This window comes from Hemitrygon akajei, chromosome 2 (genome assembly GCF_048418815.1).
Source record: "Hemitrygon akajei chromosome 2, sHemAka1.3, whole genome shotgun sequence".
In the NCBI taxonomy this organism is placed as follows: Eukaryota; Metazoa; Chordata; class Chondrichthyes; order Myliobatiformes; family Dasyatidae; genus Hemitrygon; species Hemitrygon akajei.
The window spans coordinates 41,046,515-41,070,514 of record NC_133125.1 but is presented as its reverse complement, the minus strand read 5'-3'; the positions used below and the strand labels follow the sequence as shown (position 1 = coordinate 41,070,514).

The 24,000-nt window shown below is 40.8% G+C and overlaps 1 protein-coding gene and 1 long non-coding RNA gene across 3 annotated transcripts in view; one reads left to right on the top strand and one right to left on the bottom strand.

Moving 5' to 3' along the window:
• The window catches only part of ntrk2a (neurotrophic tyrosine kinase, receptor, type 2a), a 240,500-nt gene that overhangs the window by 22,385 nt on the left and 194,115 nt on the right, over positions 1–24,000 (bottom strand). The window lies entirely within an intron of this gene.
• LOC140741128 (uncharacterized) lies at positions 20,656–22,735 on the top strand. The gene is made up of 2 exons (XR_012102010.1): positions 20,656–21,814; positions 21,971–22,735. It is a non-coding gene; the product is annotated as an uncharacterized lncRNA (long non-coding RNA).

Below are 24,000 nucleotides of genomic sequence, written 5' to 3'. Positions count from 1 at the left end.
ACTTTGCTGTACTTCTCAAAAACTCTAGGTCTGTTAGTACTCAGAACATACCTCCTGGAAGCAGTGTACTTTATTAACCCTTAGAACTCTCTGTAACACTTGTTCATTCTGTAGCAACTATTTCCAGCTGAGGGAAGAGTGTTGTGGTATGTCCTATTAAGGAGGTACTGCAAAGATCACTTTTGCTGTGAAGTATCTTGAAAACTGCAACAGGGAGCATCACACCGAAACCAACAATGTCAGTTTCAACATGGCAGTACAACCAGGGTACCCAGGAATGTCTTCTGTGAACCTCACAACTGGAGTTATTGATCAGTGAGAAACTTTCATAACCAACTTTAGGGCAATGCTCTCATAACTCCAAAAGAGCCATAGAGAAGTCTTGAGTTCTATGACTTATTTTAATTCTTTCGCCATTTACATCTAGATTTTAAAAGTTCATATGTTTAAAAGGTAGTCCATTATGTCCGTGTTTCAATAGATGGTCCATTTAAATATCCAATTCTCTTTCTTAGTCCTGAGAAAGACCTGGGGAGAATTCAGCTGAAATCAGTTCAATGAAGCCAGGAGTTACATGCTGATTAGCAAACAGAATAAGGCCTACCAAATGGTTAAAATTTAACAAGAATGCAAAACTGGACCTGAATAATAATGATTGAAAACTTGTTCAAACAAAGTTGTAGTGAATCTCTACAAGGGGAGACCCTGAGGGTATCAACTGGTAAACAATCATTTCTCAGAGGTAGTTACTGCATTGTTAGCTATATTGGACTTTCTATGAGGCTGTCTTATCAACTGAGCTTTCAATAGTCTGGGAAAAGCTCCTGGAAATTTTATGAAATTGTTGGAGACAATAGGTATGCATACATTTTCAGCTAGAACATATAAAAACAAGCTTATTTTGCTACTATACACAAAATTTCATTAGTTAGTTCCAAAGCATTTCCATGGTACAAGCTATACGCATATACATACTTATGTGCATATAAATATGCATATATGCATTAACTTTACTCATTTTTCAAAAGGAGAAAATGAACTATTTGCACCATTGCAAAGCAGTGAAATTACAGGCAAAAAAACACTTCAGAACTACATCGATAATATCAAACATAATTGAATTAGTTAAACTGCTGCTTTGAGAGCTAACAGCTATTTGATGAAACTACTCTTTCCTTGTATTTAAGAATGAAATTGACGTTAAAAATATAATGTTCAACTTCAGAGGACCAGGCAATAGGTGGTATGCTATATTCACCCTGCCCAAGTTCCTACCACTGACTTTAGTGGAAAGGACATTCAGTAGTGAGGTATAGTCAGAGGCTTTTTCCCAGGGCTGAAATGTTTGCCACACGAGGACACAGGTTGAAGGTGCTGGGGAGCAGGTACAGAGGAGATGTCAGGGGTAAGTTTTTTTACGCAGGGAGTGGTGAGTGCGTGGAATGGGCTGCCGGAAATGGTGGTGGAGGCAGATACGATAGGGTCTTTTAAGAGACTTTTGGATAGGTACATGGAGCTTAGAAAAATAGAGGGCTATGGGTAAGCCTAGTAATTTCTAAGGCAGGGACATGTTCAGCACAACTTTGTGGGCCGAAGGGCCTGTATTGTGCTGTAGGTTTTCTATGTCTCTATGTATTACAAATAGCCAATATCTTGCTGCTGACTTTGCTCCCTTCCCTGTGCTCTCTCTATATTTCATCGCCTTGGAATTTTTGTTACATTGCTTAATTTTTCATTAAAGAAGTGCAGTTTAATATATATTATGGGCACATACTCTTTCCTCAATAAAGACACTTTAATTAAATGATTACATTTTCTGATTTTCTTGCAGTAACTGGATAAGGTTTCTCCTGATTTTTCAATAATCAGGTAAGAAGGTAGCAAAACAGCTTGGAGCAATCACGTAAGTAGTTTTATTATCTGTACCACGGCCAATTTACCTCTCTGTCTTTCGCCTTTTTGGCCAAGAAAGGCCAATGTCTGTTTGAGCAACAACACCTCATCTTCTAAGTACATACATTATGCTCTTGAATTCAATGTTTTAGATAAGCAGCCAACTTTGTTTCTCATAATTCTACAGTCAGTTTGCCTTCTGCTGTCTTTGCTTCTGGTGTATCAAATTTTACTCATCTCCCCTTATTTATACCTTCCAAAGGCATTACCTTTCTTACAACCATTTATTACCCTCATTTAGCTGAATGGTATCATTCAATTTCTCCTGGTTATGCTGTATCACAAATCCTTCCGTTTTCTCTGAAATTTGTTAAAACTTGCTTTATTTAAGACCATATATGTCAAACTCAAGGCGGAATTATCTTTGGCCCGCGAGATAATATCTAATTACTATTAAAGCTGGCCCCAGTAATCGAAGCGCCTATGGCGTATGATATGGCTAATGCTGAGTTTATTCAGGTACCAGGTTTTCAGGGTTTTTAGTGTTTATTCGGCAGTCTTCTTCATAAGAAACGGAATTTGTAAAGTGAAACACTTTGTAGTTATAGCAGAGACTGAGACACATGAGAGCAGGCTGAAAAAACGGAGGCAACGAAAGCTGCGTTTGCACGTGTCCGACTGATCCGGCCCGCATGAAGCTGCATTTTGCTCAATCCGGCCCGTGACCTAAAATGAGTTTGACACCCCTGTTTAAGCCCATAAGATATAGGAGCAGAATTAGGCTATTTGGACCATTGATTCTGCTTCACCATTTGATTGTTACTGATTTATTTTCGCTCTCTACCCCATTCTCCTGTATTCTCCTGTAACCTCTGCCTTAAATATTCCCAATGGCATAGGCTGCACAGCCATCTGTGGCAATGAATTCCTGCTAATGACCCTGGCTAAAGAAATTCCTTCACATCACTGTTCTAATGGGATGTCCTTCTATTCTGAGACTGTGCCCTCTGGTCCTAGACTCTCAGATTATTGAAAACATCCTTTCCACATCCACTCTGTCTAAGCCTTTTAATATTTGGTAGGTTTCAATTCAATTTCCCTTCACTCTTCTAAATTCCAGCAAGTTCAGGCCCCCAGCCATCAAATTCTCCTCATATATTAACCCTTTAATTCTTGGGATCATTATTGCAATCTTCTTCTGACTTTCCAAATGTACCCAGACCATTTCTGCGGAAAGTTATAGAGGAAGTTTCACGGAAAACTCATATGGGGTTTTTCAAGGAAGTTATCAGGAAAGTTGATGAAGGCAAAGCAGTGGATGTTGCCTACATGTACTTTAGCAAGGCCTTTGACAAGGTCCTCCAGGGGAAGTTGGTCAAAAAGGTTCTGTTGCTCCGCATTCAAGATGAGGCAGTAAATCGTTTAAGACATTGGCTTTGTGGGAGAAGCCAGAGAGCGGTAGTAGATAGTTGTCTCTCTGACTGGAGGCCTGTGACTAGTGGTGTGCCACAGGGATCAGTGCTGGGTCTTTTGTTATTTACCATCTATATCAATGACCTAGATGATACTGTTGTAAATGGATCAGCAAATTTGTGGATGACACCAAGATTGTTTGTGTAGTAGATGGCAAGGAAAGCTATCAAATCTTGCAGCATGAACTGGACCAGGTGCAAAAATGGGGTGAAAAATGGCAACTGGAATTTAATGCAGACAAGTGTGAGATGTTGCTCTTTGGGAGGACAAACCAGGATAGGAATTATACAGTAAGCAATAGAGCACTGAGGAGTGTGGTATAACACAGGGATTTGGGAACACAGATCCAAAATTCCTTGAAAGTGTTGTCTGAAGTTAGACAGGATCGTAAAGAAAGGTTTTGACACTTTGGCCATCATAAATCAAAGTATTGAGTACAGGAGTTGAGGTGTTATATTGAAGTTATATAAGACATTGGTGAGGCCTAATTTGGAGTATTTTGTGCAGTTCGTGTCACCTAACTACATGAAAGGTATCAAAAGATTCGAAGAATGCAGAGAAAATTTACAAGGATGATGCCAGTTATGGGAAAGATTGAATAGGTTAGGTCTTTATTCCCTAGAAAAAGGACAATGAGGAGATACCTAATAAGAGGCATACAAAAATTATGAGGGGTATAGAAAGGGTAAATGCAAGCAGGCTTTTTCCACTGAGATTGGGTGAGATTAGAACTAGGAGACATGGGTTAAGGGTGAAAGTTGAAATATTTAAGGAAAACATGAGGGATAACTCTGAGGGTCATGAAAGTGGGGAGCAAGCTGCCAACAGAAGTGGTGGATGTGGGGTGAATTTCAACATTTAAGGGAAATTTGGATAAGTACATGAATGTGAAGGGTATGGAGAACTATGATATGGGTGAAGATCGATAGGATAGGCAGATCAATACTTTGGCATGGACTAGATGCGTCAAAAGGGCAGCTTCTGTGTTGTGGTGTTCAGTTACTCTAAGTTCTGACAAAAGGCCCGGGACTTGAAATGTAAACATTTCCCTTTGCATAGATGCTGCTGACTGAAATTTCCTCAATTTTCACTTTTTATTTCATATTAAATTAGAAACTAACTTTCAACGGGGCATGTACATGTGTTGATGTCTCTGAATGTACTTGAGGTCACTGGTGTGAAGAAGAGTCCATCTATAGCTTAGAATAGCACTAGATGAAAGAAGCTTCAAGAACTAATGCATCCTCTGGAAGGAACTGATCCTAATTCAAATACAGAAAATGCAGAAATATTTCCCCATGAAAGATAACATCGGCAAAGATCAAAATGTGAAGTGCTTTCTGAAATTAGATTTGTTTTCCTTAAAACCAACCATGGTCCAGAGGGAGACACAAAAGTCGGCAAATGCTAGATGAAAACACTACTGGAGGAACTCAGTGGATCAATCATCATTTGCAGGGGAAACAGACAGCTGATGTTTTGTGTTGAGACCGTTCATGGAGACTGAAAGAAATAGCCAGTATAAAGAAGTGAAGGGAAAAGGTGGCAAGGATAGTAGGCAGATCCAGGTTAGGAGGTGTGACTGGCAACTATAGAAAGGAAGGGTGGAAATAGTGATGGAAGCTGAGTAATGATAGGTGGAGACAGTAAAAGGCTGCAGATAGTGGAACCTCATAGGAAAGGAAGGTGGAGCAGGGTAGAGTGGTTAAATGGGAACACTGGGGGAGAGGACCTAGTGGGAGGAGTGTGTGGATTATGGGCAGATGGAGTGGGTGGAGGAAGGGAAAGAAACTAGGTGATAGGTAATGGGGGGAGGAAGAGGTGGTTGGATGTGTGTAGGAAGAAGTGGTTAGGTCAGGAGGAGAGAGCACGGGAGAGAGGGGCAGTAGGCTACCTGAAATTGGAGAACTCAATGTTCGTGCCATCAGGTTGTAGACTAAACAGGCGGAATATGACATGCTGTTCCTCTAATTTGCATTTGGCATTAACCTGGCCATGGAGGAGGCTGGGGACATGCAGATCAGTGTGGGTATGGAGAGGTGAATTAAAATGGCTCGCAACTGGGAGCTCCAGATGGCCATGGTGGATGGAGCACTGGTGCTTCACAAAATGGTTGTGTTGTCTGTGTCTTATGTTTTCTGGTCTAGAATTGTATATACTAGTTAACAGAATAAAAATAAATCGAGATGTATTTATGCACAATTCAGAATACATGCAGATTAATCTGATAGGTGATGCTAAATAGGATCAGTGGCACTGCGTACTAGTAGAAAAGACAGATCAACTTTTCTCTGAATTCATTCATATATCCTTCTAGCTGCTGAGGTTCGCTACCATGGAAACAAGGTCTCTAAATGCGTAAAGCCTGATATTAACATCTCCATCATGTTCCACAAGTGAGTTTCAAAGAAAATGTTTGGCTTCGGTCTGGCAGTGCTGCTATTTTAAGATAAAACAGCCAATAACACAACAGCAAGAATTGAATTTGTCTCTAATTAAGATTAATGAGGCTACAAATATCACCACTTGGTTACTTTAGGCGAGGCAGGTTTAAAATGCACATATCATGCCCTGCTTGTTTGTGTACTGAAAAAGATTACCGCAGTACCAGCTTCACACTCACCATTATGATGAGAATTAGTTCATAAAATATGCAGAGAAGTAGAAAACTATTTAATATGCTGAATGAGTAATATTTTACAATAATTCATGAAGTAATATTTAGTTAACATTTATCCAAAAAACTAACAATTCAGAATTAACCCTGCTGATAACTAATACTTGCATAGATTTTGTACATAAACTTCAAGCCATTACCGGTTTTGGTTATGATAGTGAAACATGATATTCAGCAATTGTTGGTATTTGAGAAATCAACCTGTTCGCTTGGAGTAGTGAACAATCCGTATTCGTCATTTCCTATCTGCTAAACCCACTCTTACTTGAGCAGTTTGTTCTGCAGTTACCCATTATCTTAGTCCCTAAAGCAGGATCGATGAAATGCTTTCGAAGTTTCAGTACGCTCCATATATAAATCCAGCTAAAATGGTTAAGTGGCTGGTAACCCTGGTAGAACCAATTATCATAGCTGTTAAATAGCTTGCATTATTTGAAAATCTCAGACATTCACAAACATACAAAATACTCAAAAATAATTAAAAACTAAACACAATAATAACTTTAAAAAAAATATTTAACCTAACTCAATTAAGCCAAATTGTAAACAACCAGGCACTTGTCTCTCTGCCTTGCTATTGTTCCTCCCCATTGAAATGGATGTAGATGCTGGGTGCATACTTGATGGAATACTTCAGGAAGCTTATACCAGACTATGAGGAGTCCAACACTGGAACACAGTCAGAGTGAAAGGGGCAATCAGCTGTAAATAAGTTTGGGAATTTTGCTTTCTACGGGAAAGGACTGTATGGAAAATCCTGGCAATTCTGGACAATGTTTCTCACCTGCTGCATCCCACCTTGGCTGAACAGAGCAGCACTTTTAGTAATACACTAAGACAACTGTACTGCTTTAAAGAGTGCTGTATGAGGACATTCTTACTCTCGGCCATTAGGCTCTATAATGAGCCAATCTATAGCCGGGGAAGTGATAACCCCCTCCTGTTAGACTGTTTGTGATAACTTACTTTTTATTCTTTCTACTTCCCTTCTAATATATTCATCTGTGCACTTGTAACGCTACTGTGACACTGTAATTTCCTTTGGGATCAATAAAGTATCTGTCTATCTATTCTGTATGAGTTCTGAACTTTGGAGTAATGAGGGTAAAATATGAGAAGCTCCTACAGAACTGCTGCTGTTGTTGTAGAAACCTCAAGCCACTGATTTCCTCAGCACAGCACTGGGTCTGATATTTCACTCTCAGTATCTCAGTCTCATTATCATTGACGCTGAGGGAGGCACACAAAAGGGGAGTTAACTGGCACTCCCACGGCTGTTTTGGGCACGGGGTCTACCGAAGCAAAATTCAGCATCACCTGTTGCCTAAGGCACTGGCACAGCTGAAAGGTCCTTACGCAGGAGAGGAGGTGAGTCAGAAAAACTACCTCATTTTGTCTTCCAGCACTGGTGCTATTAAAACATGTATTCATTAACATATGTAAACAGAGTGCCCAATAACTGATGCATAATGGAACAACATAACCTAATTTTCTGGGCAGTGAAACAACTTTGTAATTTCATGCACATTTTATTAAAAAACTATATCACTGGTGCAAGAGAGATTCCTGGTTGAAATTCTAGAGTGGCAGGAAGTCATTTTTTTAAAAATTTATTGAGATACAGTGCGGAATAGCCCTTCTGGCCTTTTGAGCCATGCCTGCCAGCAATCCCCCGATTTAAGCTGAGCCTAATCACGGGACAATTTACAATGGCCAACTAACCTACCAACCGATTTACAATGGCCAGCTAACTTACCAGCTGGTATGTCTTTGGACTGTGGGAGGAAATCGGAGCACCCAGAGGAAACCCACGCAGGGAGAACGTGCAAACTCCTTACAGGCAGTGGTGGGAATTGAACCCTGGTCACCTGTACTGCAAAGCATTGCACTGTCCACTACGCTGCTGTGACACTCTGACAATTGTAATTATGCTTCATTAGGGAAAAAAAACTATGGTGTTCAAACATCCAGGTCATCATACTTAAGGGACATAACTGAAGGAATCTCTAACAGGGTAGACTCTATGGGTAGACTTGTGATTTTGAGAAAGAAGGCTGCAGACTGAGGATTCTGCTGGAGAGATGCACAATAAAACAAGTGTTGCCCATCTTCTCAAGAAAATTCTTGTGAAAATTCTAAGAGCTTCACAGCAATTGCAGTTAATCTCACATTAATATGTGGGACTGTGTATTATGGCCCACATTACCTGTAAACTCAGGAAGTGAAAGCCTTCCTTCTACAGTAAGTTGAGGCTGTTGGCTGTGAGATCTCACAGAGCAACACAGGTTCTAACTACGGCAGCCTGGATTGGGAGAACACACTGATACCTTTCTACATGCCAACAGCAAATTCCCCAGGACCCCGTAAAGAATATTTGCACCTGATAAGTGCCTGCTCATATTGCATCAGTCATATAGTTGCCCTTTTTAACCTGCTTGCTTCTCTTCTTATCTTCTGCCATTGAACAAAAATCAGCATTGTGAAATTTACTCCAGCTGTGACTGTATGAGTGCCTTATACAGATTCATTTTCACCCTGAAATCTGTGCTCCATTGATACAGCTCAAGTCTCTGCCTATCTTTCCCACTACTTCATGGTGGAGACTCTGCAGATGTCTGTACTTACCAAGCACAGGCACTGTGAAGGTATGAAGGTATGTATGGTAATGATCATGATAAGCTCTCACTCCTGATTCTTCTTTATCAGCCTAGTGCCTTTAGTCTAGTCCTCTATTTTTACCACAATCAAAGCATCGCTATACTCCTCTCACTTTGCTTTGTTACCATTGTAGCTCCCAACAATCTTTCTTTGCCTGCTCTTCTATTCCTCGTCAAAATCTTGCAAAAATAAAATGCCAAGTTCTAAACATACATTGATGGGCACTGAGGTCTATTTCACCAAGACGTTTATTAGTTTTCACGTTATCTCCAACCTGTCACAACATTTGACTGTCATTCTGTACTGGATGAGCTGACATCTCCTTCAAGAAAATTTTAGGGAATTCAAAACCATTAATATCTATACCCGTAGCCATCTCCTTTCATAAGTCTCAATTCCACTGCTTGGTCAGCTGCCCGAGGCTAAACTAAACTGTTGATGACTTTAATTGGTGCATTTCATCCCTAAGTGATGTTGAAATCACATAATTAGGTCAGCAGGGCCTGTTCCACGTTGTATCACTAAATAAAAATCAATTTTAAAAGAATTCCTCCTTACACACACGAGAAAATCTGCAGATGCTGGAAATCCAAAGCAACACACACAAAATGCTTGGCCTGAAATATCAACTGTTTACTTGTTTCCATTGATGCTGCCTGACCTGCTGAGTTTCTCCTTACTTAGGATTTGTTACACAAGACCTGCATTGAATATTCCAACAACCTGGTCCCCTGCATTCCAGTGTACAGGTATATAAACTTCACCTCAAAGCATTACTGTCCATATGCTAGCTTGCACCAAATCCCAATCAGCCAATCTACAGTACCTGTGTTTGCTGATCGACAATGGCTTTCACTCCGGAAATACCTTACTTCCAAAACTCTCACTTTTGAATCACTCCATGCCTCATCCTTCAAAATCTCTATTCACCTTCCCTGACCCCACAACCCTCTGAGATCTCTACAATCTTCTACTTCTTTACTCTTCCTAGATCAAGCACTTCGCCATTAGCAACCATGCCTTTACTTACCTAGGCCTAGTTCAGGAATTCACAACCTGAACCTCTTTGCTTTTCTATCTCGTCTTCTCACTGAAGGCATTACATAAAATTACACATTATTAAGTTAAATTTTGTAAGTATTCCAGCGCGCCTTCAGATTTGAAACTTACGTGAAGGTATGAAACAAATGAAAGTTGTTTTTCTCAAGTGCATTGGTCTTTTGTATTGTTGCTGCACCATGTACAATATAGCCTCAGTTACCCAGCATCCATGGGGATGGAAAGTACTTGAAAACATTACTGTACATCACACGCTAGTAATCTATGCACAAATCCTTTAAATAAATTACCAGACTATATTTTTGATCATTATCTGAGTTCATGAACTTTTTAAGACTTCGTACTTTGAGATTTAATGCGAGAAATTGTTGAATTATTTCATAAGAACTACATGATTTTGGTCCTTTTCTAGCCTTCTACATGCTTAATTTTCGGTTCCAAACACCATGTTTTCACTCCATACCTTTGCCAATAATATTCTTATCTGATAGAGTGGATATATGGGGGAAACACAATGCAATTTATAAAACACAATTGGAACCAATTGCCACCTGATGGACAGTGGGGTGATAGGAGACGGCGCATGAACAAAACTGCATGGAAACCCATCGTGCCAAATTCAAATTCATGGCTACAAATATGTTATTAAATTACTTAACACTTCTCAGAATTTTTTGCCTTTTACCTGAGAATTTCAAAAGTGTGAATACAGGAAAAACAAGAGTTTACTGTGCTATTTCTTTTCATTGGTTGTTTGCTATTATCTTCATACCTCTCTTCTGCTCCATGTTTACTTCAACAATTCAGCTTTCATTTCTGATATTTATTCCCCCTTTTTTTGCTACATTTGTGCTGTATCACAATGTACATTATCCTGTATATTCTACCCACTAGACCAATCAGATCCCTGCATTTCAGGTTTACTAAAATCCCTTCTCTCTCACTTTACTGTCATTTCAAACTTCTATTTAATTTTCTCTCAAACTACATCTAATAAACTGTAAGCCCATGCTCAGCTGCTTCAAATCCATTTGTAAGTGTGCATGTTTTTTAAACTAAAGTACAAATCACTGTGATCTTAATTTTGTCTCCAGGATCTCCAGGATCTATTCTGCTGATAAAACAAAATTCAAGGAGTATGGGAACTACAAACCACATTGTGTCCTTGACAAAAATCTTATGAGTTTGATGTGAAAATCAAGACAATAAGCTTGCATTAGGGGAAAAAAATCAAGTAGTATATTAAAAACATCTGTAATATTGTAATTGTCTTGGTATGAAACCTCTGACTGAAAAAATAAATTACAGATCTTCTAAAGACCGTTAATTAAAGGTTCAGCTGATTTCTGAAGGCATGGATTAGTGAGATGGACAACATAACATCAACATTTCATAAACACGTGGAAGCTCTTGTGGAATAATAAAATTTGCTGTTAGTTTTGTAGACTTAATCATAAGCTTGACAAATCATTTCTTTCTTTTTCCCTTTATTTCTTCATTATTATGGCATTTACAACAGTTCCACATTCGACTACTACAATGTCAATGATTAGTGCACAAATATTTCATTGACTACCCCAAGTACACACAATATGGTGAAGCCAAGAGTTGTCAGTCTATAAGTCTGGTGTCTTCCTCCAACCATTGAGATTCCAATGTGGTCTAGAGTCCACATCAGCAGAGCTCCCTTCACCCAACTTCTGCTGCTAAAGCAAGGTGGATGATGTTGAGCCCCATTCTTTTTAAACTTATGACTCATATAATATCTACAACAAACACCATCAGATGGTGAATGATTGACCATTTTATGATCAATACCTACTGCATGTACTGTATATACAATTATAGAGTGTACAGCATAGAAATGGGCCCCTTGGCTCATCACATCCATGTTGAACTTCTTGCCGATCTACTTTAATCCCAAATGCCCCTATTACAGCTGGATCCTTCTATGCCTTGCCTATTTAAGTCTCTGAGTACCTCTTAAATGTACCAATTGTATCTGACTGCATAGTCTTCTCTGGCAGTGTGCTCCAGATATCAGCTAATCTCAGTGTAAAACTTTTACCCCTTTAAAAACCTTCCTTTCACCTTACAACTATGTCCTGCTGCTTGACTATCTACTGTACCTATGCCTTTCATATTCTTATCTACCTCTGTCAGGTCACTCTCAGCCCCCTTGGCTCCAGGAAAAACAATTCCAGTCTATCCAATATCTCAAATCCAGGCAACATACCGATAAATCTCCTCGGCACTCTCTCCAGTGTAATCACATACTTTCTACAATGTGGCGTCCAGAACTGCACATAATACTTCAAGTGAAATGTTTTGTAAAACTGCAACTTAATATCCTAACTCTTATATTCTATATACCAACCTACGAAGCAGGCATGCCATGTGCCTTCTTCACCATACTATTGACCAGTGTGGCTACTTTAATAGAAATAAGGATTTGTACTCCTTGGAGTTTCTATTCATCAGCATTCCTTAGTGCCCTGCTATTTACTGGGTATTCCCTACTCTTACCCATCCTCCCAAAATCTATCACCCTGCAGATCAAATTCTTTCTGTCAATGTTCTGCCCAACCTTCCATCTGATCAATACCCTGCGGTGGTGGTGGACAACCTTCCCCATTATCCACAACACCATCAATTTTCACGTCATCTGCAAACATACTATTTATACCTCCCTATATTCACATCCAACTTGTTAATATATTATTACAAACAACGTAGGTCCCAGCATCAATTCTCGCAGTAATTCATGAGTCACAGGCTTCCCATCAGAGAAACATCCTTCTACAATTACCCTCTACTTCCCATCACCAAGTCAATTTTGGATCCAGTCAATTAGTTCATCTTAGATTCCATGTGATTTAACCTTCTGAGCCAGCCTGCCATGCAAGACCATGTAGCTAAATTGAAATTGCTCCAGTACTTTTGGCATTTCAGCATACTAGCTTACCAGTCAGTTCAGATTGGTAATGACATCTCTTCCACAATCTCCATCAGCACAGGTGCACCATAAGACTGTGTGCTTAGCCCCCTGCTCTACTCACTTTACACTTTTGACTGTGTGGCTAAGCACAGCTCTAATGCCAAATTCAAGTTGCTGATGTAGGCTGAGTCAAAGGTGGTGATGATTCAGCATACAAGAGGAAGACTGAAGATCTGGCTGAGCGGTGCCACAACAACAACCTCTCACTCAATGTCAGCAAGACCAAGGAGCTGACTATTGGCTTCAGGAGGAGGAAACCACAGGTCCATGAGCCAGTCCTCATCAGAGGATCAGAGGTGGAGAGGGTCAGCAACTTTAAATTCTTCAGTGTTATCATTTTGAAAGCACTGTCCTGGGTCCAGCAGGTAAGTGCAATTACGAAGAAAGCACTGCAATGCCTTTACTTCCTTGGAGGCTTGCGAAGATTATGGCATGACATCTAAAACTATGACAAACTTCTATACAGTAGATGTGTGGTGGAGGATAAATTGACTGGTTGCATCACAACCTGGTATGAAAACATCAGTGCCTTTGAACGGAAATCCTACAAAAGATATTGGATATATCCCAATCCTTCATGGCCGTATCCATCAAACGCTCTCCACCATTGAGTACATCTAAGTGATGTCGCAGGAAAGCAATATCCATTATCATGGATCCCACCACCCAGGACATACTCTCTTCTCACTGCTGCCATCAGGAAGATGGTACAGGAGCCTCAGGATTCACACCACCAGGTTCAGCAACAGTTATTACCCCTCAACCATTAGGCTCTTGAACTTCACTTGTCCTCTCACTGAAATGATCTCACAACCTATGGTCTCACTTTCAAGGACTCTGCATCTCATGTTTTTGATATTTATTGCTTGTTTATTTATTTATTTATTTATTTATTAATTATTTCTTTCTTTTTGTATTTGCGAAGTTTGTTGTCTTTTGCACACTGGTTGAACACTCAAATTAGTGCAGTCTTTCATTGATTCTATTATGACCATTATTCTATTATGAATTTATTGAGTATGTCTGCAAGAAAATGAATCTCAGGGCTGTATATGGTGACATAAATGCACTTTGATAATAAATTTACTTTGAACTTTTAACTTTGATATTTTGAGCTATTCCTCTTTGCAGTCAAGTAGATAATGTTAATGATGCCATCAGAACTGAAAAGATCATAACTTCTTTCAAATTGGTAATATTAGGAGGAGCACAAGTACAAATCTCTGCATAGATGGAACTCTCAGTAATGAAAGCAATGACACTTTTAGTATCTAGTTATGGACGGCATCACCTTACCTCTTTTCACTTATAAACTGTGTTACATGTCAACATTTACAGAGAAAAATGACTTATAGTCATTCTAATATTAAAGGCTACCAGAAGACATGAGTGGAGAATTAGGCCATTTGGCACATCAAATCTGTTCTGTCATTCCACCATGGCTGATTTATTATCCCTCTCAACCTGCCTTCTCCCAATAAGCTTTAGTGCCCTTGCTAATCAAGACCCTATCAATCTCTGCTTTAAGTATACCCAAAGACTTGGCTCCCATAGCCAACTGTGGCAATGAATTCCATAGATTCATCATCCTCTGGTGAAAGAAATTTCTCCTTTTCTCTGTTCTAAAGGGACACCCTCATATTTTGAGGCTGTGCCCTCTGGTCCTAGACATTGGACACACAGTCTTAAATAGCAGTGGTGGTAAATAACCCAACACACAGTCTCTAAAAACATCACCATTAAAGCAAAATTGTTGAGGTGCTTTTATGAAAGATTCTAGATTTTGTAATAATACATCATTTTCCAATTTTAGTTAAATTTCCAGTGAGGCAAATGAGCAGGAGACACTCTGCATAAAAGTGGTATGGCAATAGAAGACCACCACATGAGATTCTTCCAACAATTCAATTTTCCTTTCTAACCACTACAATATTCGTCAGGAGAAGCTGTAGTAGTTTCTGTTTCTGCTCCAATCTTGCAGGTGTCAGTAATGGATTCGAAAATCCCCAAATCTTACCAACAAAATGAAATTTTCCACCATCATCATAAAATACTATTCTCCAAAGGAAATTATCTTATAGTCCTACCTCAACTGGAACAGTGAGTCAGTTACCGTAGCACTAAAATTCATGTCTTGCTAATCCCATCATAAATACCATTTGACCTAGAGATTTGGAATTGAATCCAAGAAATTGATTATTTTGCACAAAGCCTGTCCCTACTTTCCTTTGAGAAGATGAGTGTGAACTGCCTTTGTGAACTGCTGTAGTCCATGAGGCTTGTGAACACATATAATCCCCAGATGGAGGGAGTTCCAGGACTTTGACCCAGCAACAATTTTCACCAGGCTGATTCAGGGGATAAGAGGATTAGTTTATGAGGAGAGATTGAGTCGCCTGGGACTATACAGACAGGAATTTAAAAGAATGATAGGGGATCATATAGAAACATATAAAGTTATTAAAATGATAGATAAGATAGAGTTCTTTCCACTGGTAGGTGAGACTAGAACTAGGGGCCATAACCTCAAGATTCAAGAGAGAGGATTTAGAACAGAGATTAGGAGGAACTGTTCTTCCCAGAGGGTAGTGAATCTGTGGAATTATCTGCCTAGTGAGATGATGGAGGATACTTCGTTAAATATTTTTAAGGCATTGTTAGAAAGATATTTGTATCATAGGGGAATTAAAGGTTATGGGGAAAAGTGGGCAGGTGGAGCTGAGTCTATGGCCAAGATCTTATTGAATGGCAGAGTAGGCTTGATGGGCCAGATGACCTATTCCTGCTTATTTCTTATGTTCTTATGATATATTTCCAAATTAGAATGATATGTGGTTTGGGGGCAACTTTCAGGTCATAGTGTTCCCTTACTTTTGCAGCTGTTGTCCTGCAAGTAGCTAGTAGAAATCATGGATCTGGAAGGTGCTGTCTAAGGAATCTTGCTGAATTTTTGCAATGGATGGTACAAACTGCTGCTTCCTTGGTGCAGCAAATGAATAACTGCAGATGGGGTGCCTATCAAGTGAGCTACCTTGTCTATGTATTGTCAGTTTACCAAGTTTTAGAAGTAGAATGTGTTCCAGGAATCCTAAGCTTTTAGGTAATCAAAAAATCAAGACCTAATATATCCCACAAAATAATAATACTCTATCCTAATGCTTGAGTTCCATCTGTTGCATACATAAGGCCAAAGACCAATACTTCATCTGCATTTTCTTGGTGAAAGCATGCTGAAACATTCAATACCACAAGAGCCTAGCTGTCAGTATCTATGCTATACAGGAATTAATAAACACAGGCAGACTCCAACAACATTTAAGTTTGGGGTGCATTGGCTCTTTCATAAATGTACAGTTCTATTTGCAAGAAAAAGGAAACATGAACTATGTGACATGTTCTTCAAGTAGATGACAATCACGGCTTTGAAAATGTATTCAACACAGTCTTTACTAGAGGAGAAGCTACATGATCCATGGTGAGGCACAAAATATTTCCCTTTAGCTATGGGATCTTCCCTCCTTAAAGTTCACACTTTGGCTTACTTGGTCTTGGTTATTGATGAAACTTATTGTACATCTTAAATAAAAAATAGAAGAAGCTAAGTAGTTATCTGACTCCCATCACCCTTCCCCTCTCCAGTCTCACACTTCACTGATTTTGTTTCCCTTCTGATAACAATCTCCCTTCTGGTTAGGTGAAGCCTTGACTTTTTACTCCTACATCACCATCACAAAGATTTCCAGCTCCGACATACTTCTCGGAATCAGAATCAGGTTCATTATCACCGGCATGTGTCCTGAAATTTGTTAACTTTACTTAACAGCAGTTCAATGCAATGAGTAATATAGAAGCGAACAAAAATAAATAAATAAGTCAATCAATTACAGTTATATATATTGAATAGATTAAAATCGTGCAAAAAAAGAAATAATATATATTAAAAAGTGAGGTAACATTCATGGGTTCAATGTCCATTTAGGAATCGGATGGCAGAGTGAAAGAAGCTGTTCCTGAATCACTGACCTCCTAGGCTTCTGTACCCTCTACCTGACGCTAACAATGAGAAAAGGACATGCCTTGGGTGCTGGGAGTCCTTAATAATGGATGCTACCTTTTTGCGATACCGCTCCTTGAAGATGTCCTGGGTACTTTGTAGGCTAGTACCCAAGATGGAGTTGACTAAACTCACAACACTCTGCAGCTTCTTTCGGTCCTGTACAGTAGCCCCTCCATACCAGACAGTGATGCAGCCTGTCAGAATGCTCTCCATGGTACATCTATAGAAGTTTTTGAGTGTACATGTTGACATACCAAATCTCTTCAAACTCCTAATGAAGTATAGCCGCTGTCTTGCCTTCCTTATGACTAGATCGATATCTTAGGACCAGATTAGATCCTCAGAGATCCTGACACTCAGAAACTTTAAACTGCTCACTCTCTCCACTTCTGATCCCTCTATGAGGATCGATATGTGTTCTTTCGTCTTACCCTTTCTTAAGTCCACTTTCATCTTACTGACGTAGTGTGCCAAGTTGTTGCTGTGGCACCATTCCACTAGTTGGCATATCTCACACCTGTAAGCCCTCTCGCCACCATCTGAGATTCTACCAACAATGGTTGTATCGTCAACAAATTTATAGATGGTGTTTGAGCTATGCCTAGCTACACAGTCATGGCTATAGAGAGAGTAGAGCAGTGGGTTAAGCACAAACCCCTGAGGTGACCAGTGTTGATCGTCAGTAAGGAGGAGATATTATCACCAATCCGCACAGACTGAGGTCAGGGATCCAATTATGGAGGGAGGTATTGAGGCCCAGGTTCTGTAACTTATCAATCAGGGTTGTGGGAATGATGGTGTTAAATGCTGAGCTATAGTCGATGAACAGCATCCTGACATAGGTGTTTGTATTGTCCAGGTGGTCTAAGGCCGTGTGAAGAGCCATCCAGATTGTGTCTGCCATCGCCCTATTGTGGCAATAGGCAAATTGCAGTGGGCCCAGGTCCTTGCTGACCTCTTTTAATTTCCAATTTCTAGCATCTACAACATTTTTCTTTATGATTTTTATGGATCTTACTGGATACATAGAAGACAAGGATGTGGCCAATTCTGATTGATGCTTGTATTATGATTATGGATTTATTCCAAAATATTAATCTTGCTGGTTTCTATTCTGATACTGTTTATATCTGGCAATTTCATTCTGCTTTCAATTTTTATCTTTCTTTTCAATCTGTTTAATTATTTTTTATGTATTAGTTGAAATGAGTAATGTTGAAACTGGTTGAACATCAAGTTGAAGTGTTAACTCTTGTTCTCTCTGCCTAGATTCCACCTAATTTCCAGCACTTTTCTGTTGGGGCCATCTACTTTATCCAGTGCTCCTGGTGCAGCCTTCTCTAGATTGGGGAGACAGGGCGTTTATTGGGTGGACAACTTCATCAAACACCTTCACTCCATCCACTGCAAAATATGGGATTTTGACCATTCTAATTCTGCTTACCATTCCTATTCTGACATGCCAGTCCATGGCCTCATCTATGACCATGATGAGGTGACCATCAGATTGAAGGAGCAACATCACATGTTCCATCTGGGTAGTCTCCAACTTGATGGCATGGACATTGATTTCTCTAATTTCTGATCATTTCTCCCCTCCCCTTCTCTCTTTTTCTAAAATATATTTTTATTGAAGGAATGACACAATACAGAATACATAATGCATTACATTTTTCTCCATTTTGCTTTTATATCTTACCCCTAAACAAACCTCCCCTCACCCTCCCTCCCCGAACATACCATGGCAGCTAATGTATTTACAATACAACAATTCACAACTACAAGTAAGGACATTTCACAGCCATAACCCCACATTACTTCAAGATGAAAGCCCACACACATTCACAACATGTCAGATGATCCAGAATATACTCATATTACAATTCATCAGCCACCCTGTGAGGTAAACCCGATGAGTGTTAAAAGAGAGGCAACTTCCCAAGTACAATCAGATGCCCTCAACTAGTAGGTAATTCCTTAAGACTTCCAAAATATGACAAGAAAGGTCCTCATTTCGAATAGAACTTTTTCACAGACCCCTCAAAGTGAATTTAATCTTTTCTAATTTCAGAAAAAACATTATGTCCTCTAACCAAGTAGCAGCAGATGGGGGAGTGGCAGATTTCCAGACCAGCAAGATTCTCCTACAGGCCAAAAGCAATGTAAATGGAATGATATCCGACTGGTTTGCATTTAAACCCAAAGCATCATCCGCCACACCAAATACAGCTATAAGTGGGCAAGGTCTTAGTGTCACCCCCAAATCCTCACTGATAATTTTAAAAACCAGTGCCCAATAGCCATCAAGCCGAGGGCAAGACCAAAATGCAGGCACTAATCCAGCCGGAGAGAAGGAACACCTGTCACAGCCAACGTCTGTCCTGTGATATATGTCAGCAAACCTGGCTTTACTTAAATCTACCCTGTGTAAAACTTTAAATTGTATGAGCTCCAGTCAAGCACATGACGACGAGGAATGAACCCTATTCAATGCTTTTGTCCAATATTCCTCAGCCAGATTCATACCAAGGTCATCCTCCCACCTAGTCTTAGTTTTGTTTAAATCTTGAACTTCCAAAGTCATCTCTTCTTCTTATCTGCCTACCAATTCTATCTGTTTCCTTTTCTCCTTCCCTTTTTCCCGTAGTCCTCTATACTCCCCTATCAGATTCCTTCTTCTTCATCTCTTTACCTCTTCCGCCCATTACTTCCATCTTTTCAATTCACACCCCTCCTCCACCCACCTACCTTCCACTTCACCTGGTTTCACCTATCAGCTGCCAGCTTGTACTCTATACTCTCACCACACCTTCTTATCTGGCTTCCCCTTTCCTTTCCAGTCCTGATGAAGAGTCTCAGGCTGAAACATCAACTCTTTATTCTGCTCCACAGATGCTGCCTGACTTGCTGAGTTCCTCCTGCATTTTTTTTTTGTGTGTTGCTCTGGATTTCCAGCTTCCGCAGAATTTCTTGGGTTTATCCAGCACTTTTCTGTTTCTATTTCAGATTTCCAGCACTGGTAGCATTTTTTATTTGCAATGCTAGGTTTGGTTATCTCACACGACCAGCAAAGTGCAGAAACTAACTCCCAGAACAGTCATCTTTTGGGTAAAGAGAGAAGAGTATTTGTATTTTTTTATTCTATATGGGAAGACTCCCGCTAAACTAGAAAAATGAGGAATTGAATGCAGCAGCCACTTTAATTTATGGGCCATATCAAAGATGGTAATGAATCAGCCTACAGGAGGGAGATTGAAAATTTGGCTGAGTGGTGTCATAACAACAACCTCTCACTCAATGTCAACAAGGCCAAGGTGCTGATTGTAGATTTCAGGAGAGGGTAACCAGAGGTTCATGAGCCAGTAATCATCAGAGGTGAAAAGGGTCAGTAACTTTAAATTCCTGGGTGTCACAATCTCAGAGGGCACATCATAAAAATGTAATTGCAAAAAAAGCACAGCAGCACCTCATCTTCCTCAGTCTGTGGAGATTCGGCATATCATCAAAAACCTTGACAAACTTCTATCGATGTGTAGTGGAAAGTGTATTGACTGACTACATTATGGCCTGGTAAGGGAACACAAATGCCTTTGAGCAGAAAATCCTACAAAGGGTAGTAGAGTCAGCCCAGTACATCACAGATAAAGCCATCCCAACCATTGGGCACATCCACGTGAAACGTTGCCATAGAAAAGCAGCATCCATCATCCATCATCCAATCCAATCCATCACCCGATCCTCACCACCCAGGCCACACTCTTTTCTCACTACTGCCATTAGGTAAAAGGTACAAGGGCTTCAGGACTTGCAGCACCAGGTTCAAGAACTGTTACTAGTGTTGGGGTTAATTCGGGACTGCCATTACAGGTCAGGAGTGGCTCACGTAACACACATAGTTAGGAGGCTGGAATGCGAGGGAGGGGGAGCGAAACTGGGGACCCCGCTACATCGAAACTACTAGTGTCACGCGATTCAGTAAACAAAAGAAACAGGTAACTCGTGAGCATATGGCTGCGGGCCAATAAGATGGACACAAGTGCCCGATATTACCTAATATGTAACGGGGGGTTGTGCTGGGGGGAAAAGGGGTATAAATAAGAGCAGATTGTAAGGGGAAGCCAGAACGCCTTCTCCAGCGACTCCGTGGATTCGCTGTGCCAGTTACGAATTCTGCAATAAAGCCACGTTTTGCTATATTCCGGTGTTAGTTGTCTCTCTTCCTAAAAGAACACAGGGCAGAATTTCAAGCCCAACATTTGGTGACCCCGACGTGGGGAGGGAGAGACAACATAGGCTGGCGGGTCCGACAGCAGACAACTTGCGGCCGCAAGCTCGACTAAGGTCAGGAAGTGCCTGTTATATCTAAGACTTCCACTAGATAGTCAAATCACTGAGTTAGATCTTGTCTGCTGACGGACCCTCACCAACCCCAAATTACCCTGGGAGAGATCATTCCCGGTGCAGAATCGTGACTGGTAAGTACTAACTCTTATCTGTTTTTAGGAAGATCCTCCGCCCGTGGAAAAGTCTTCTGAGTGAGGGTACCCGCCGCCCACGATGGGCATAAAAGTCTCAGGAGTGAGGAGGAGAAGAGAAAGTGTTCCGCGGTACACCTTAGTGCACGGGGATACTGACGGCGCCTACCTTAGACTGGTTGTTAAGAGGAGAAATCTCCCACGCGAAGGTCAGGTTTTGAAAGGCGACCGTCCCATATTTGATCCTCTCTGTGTACTAGGGAGCCATGGAGCACTTCAATTTCGAGTTACCGAAACTCAGACATTTGTGTGTTGAGTAACAGAGTATATGAGAGTTTTTAGAAATATGGTAAAATTGATAACTGTGCGAGTTCAATAAACTAACAGTGAGCAGCCGCAGGGGTCGGACACCATCAAGGTAGGAGTGGAAGTGTTCCTCCGAGGCCCAGGGAAGCTCACCTGGAACGGAAAACGGTGGCATGGTCCATACCCTGTCGCCGAGGTCTCCAACAGGGCATTAAAAGGTAAGAAGGGAGGGGGACAATAACTGGCATCATTTTCTACTGGCTAAATAAGACCTCTGGCAAGTGGGGAGCGTTTCTGGGACAGTCGGCTCTAGGACTGTCTATTTCAATTGCTATCTTTATCACGTGTGGTTGTTGTTGCATACCCTGTATTAGGACCCTAGTCATCCGGACTATAGATCGAGCCTTGACTGGAAAGAATGGACCTCCACCGGCGTACCAGGCACCCTTGTTCCCGGTGGAAGGGGAGGACACGGCCCTCCCGGAAAGCGGACGCGCTATGGGAGGACACGGACTGAAATGGACCATGGCAAGGGGGGGATTGTGAATTTGTTATTGAATAAGTTTTCTGAAATGTTGCATGCTACTTGTAAAAATTGCGGATGTTTAGGGAACCCCTACCCATATTTTGTGACCCTAGGTCGGACAAATCAGGATAAGCAAATAGGGAGGACACGCCAAAGAGTGCCGGGGGACGCTCACCTCTGCCTGATCCCGGCAGCCGCGGAAAAGATTGTAAGGGATGTGGGGATGTGGCCTCTGGGAGGCCAAGGGAGGGAGTGTTGGGGTTAATTCGGGACTGCCATTACAGGTCAGGAGTGGCTCACGTAACACACATAGTTAGGAGGCTGGAATGCGAGGGAGGGGGAGCGAAACTGGGGACCCCGCTACATCGAAACTACTAGTGTCACGCGATTCAGTAAACAAAAGAAACAGGTAACTCGTGAGCATATGGCTGCGGGCCAATAAGATGGACACAAGTGCCCGATATTACCTAATATGTAACGGGGGGTTGTGCTGGGGGGAAAAGGGGTATAAATAAGAGCAGATTGTAAGGGGAAGCCAGAACGCCTTCTCCAGCGACTCCGTGGATTCGCTGTGCCAGTTACGAATTCTGCAATAAAGCCACGTTTTGCTATATTCCGGTGTTAGTTGTCTCTCTTCCTAAAAGAACACAGGGCAGAATTTCAAGCCCAACACTATCCCTCAACCATCAGGCTCTTGAACAAAAGGGGTTAGCTACACTCATTCTATTGCTGGAGTTCCCATAACTGATGGTCTCTCTTCAGGGATTCCTACTCTTTTTATTTCATGCTCTTGTTATTTAATGCTATTTATATCTGCGTTTGCACAATTTGTTGTTCGTGGATCCTGTTTACAGTTACTGATCTATAGATTTGCTGAGTATGCCTGCAGAGTAAAGAATCTCAAGGTTGTTTTTGTGACATGTATGCACTCTGGTAATAAATTTTATTTTGAACTTCAACTTGGAATTTGAAAATAACTCAAGTGAACATTAAGGATGCCGCTTGAGTATTTCAATGCACTCTACATTAAACAAGATATATATCTGGTTGAATTTTGAATTGTCTGACAGGTTAATAGATATATTTACCTAAAATTTTATAGTAGCTATGAACTGTGATCTAGAAAAACAGTTCTGAATTTCCATCCAAAAAAGTCAGATTGGCTATCTTTCACTGATTTGGAGAAATTACAGCAAGGAATTAATTCATAGAAGTCCTATCAGTTATTTCAGGCCGGGTGTGGTGAAGTCACGCAAGCTACCATAGGCACTCGTGCAGCATTCACCTTTGGCTTGTATAACAAGCTCCAGCATGGTAAGAACTTGAACATTGTTAGTTAAAATGAATGTTCTGCTATGTGAACAGACAAGAGAAAATCAAACTGAAATGTATCACAGCTACCTCTTGTGTGGTTCTACAATACTTGTACATTTATTTCTGTTAAGCTTTTGTCAAAAATATATTGAGAATTCCCGATCTCCACAAACCTCTGTGTATAGTAGAGCTTCCCAATGGCACCTCTGAATGGCCTGGCACTAGATTTAAATGATTCATTTATTTAGCGATACAGTGTGGAATAGGCCCTTGAAGCCCTTCGAGCGACATTGCCCCAGCAATCCCCGACAAACCTGATTAATCCTAACCTAATCACGGGGCAATTTACAATGACCAATTAACCTACCCAGTACATCTTTGGACTGTGGGAGGAAGCTGGAGCACCCAAGGAAAACCCATGTATTCTTTGGGGAGGATGTACAGAGACTCCTTACAGAATGGCACTGGAATTGAACTTCAAACTCCGGAACGCCAAGAGCTGTAATAGCATCACGCTAGCCACTATGCTAGCTTGGCAACCTATCTCCATGTTCTGGTCTTCAT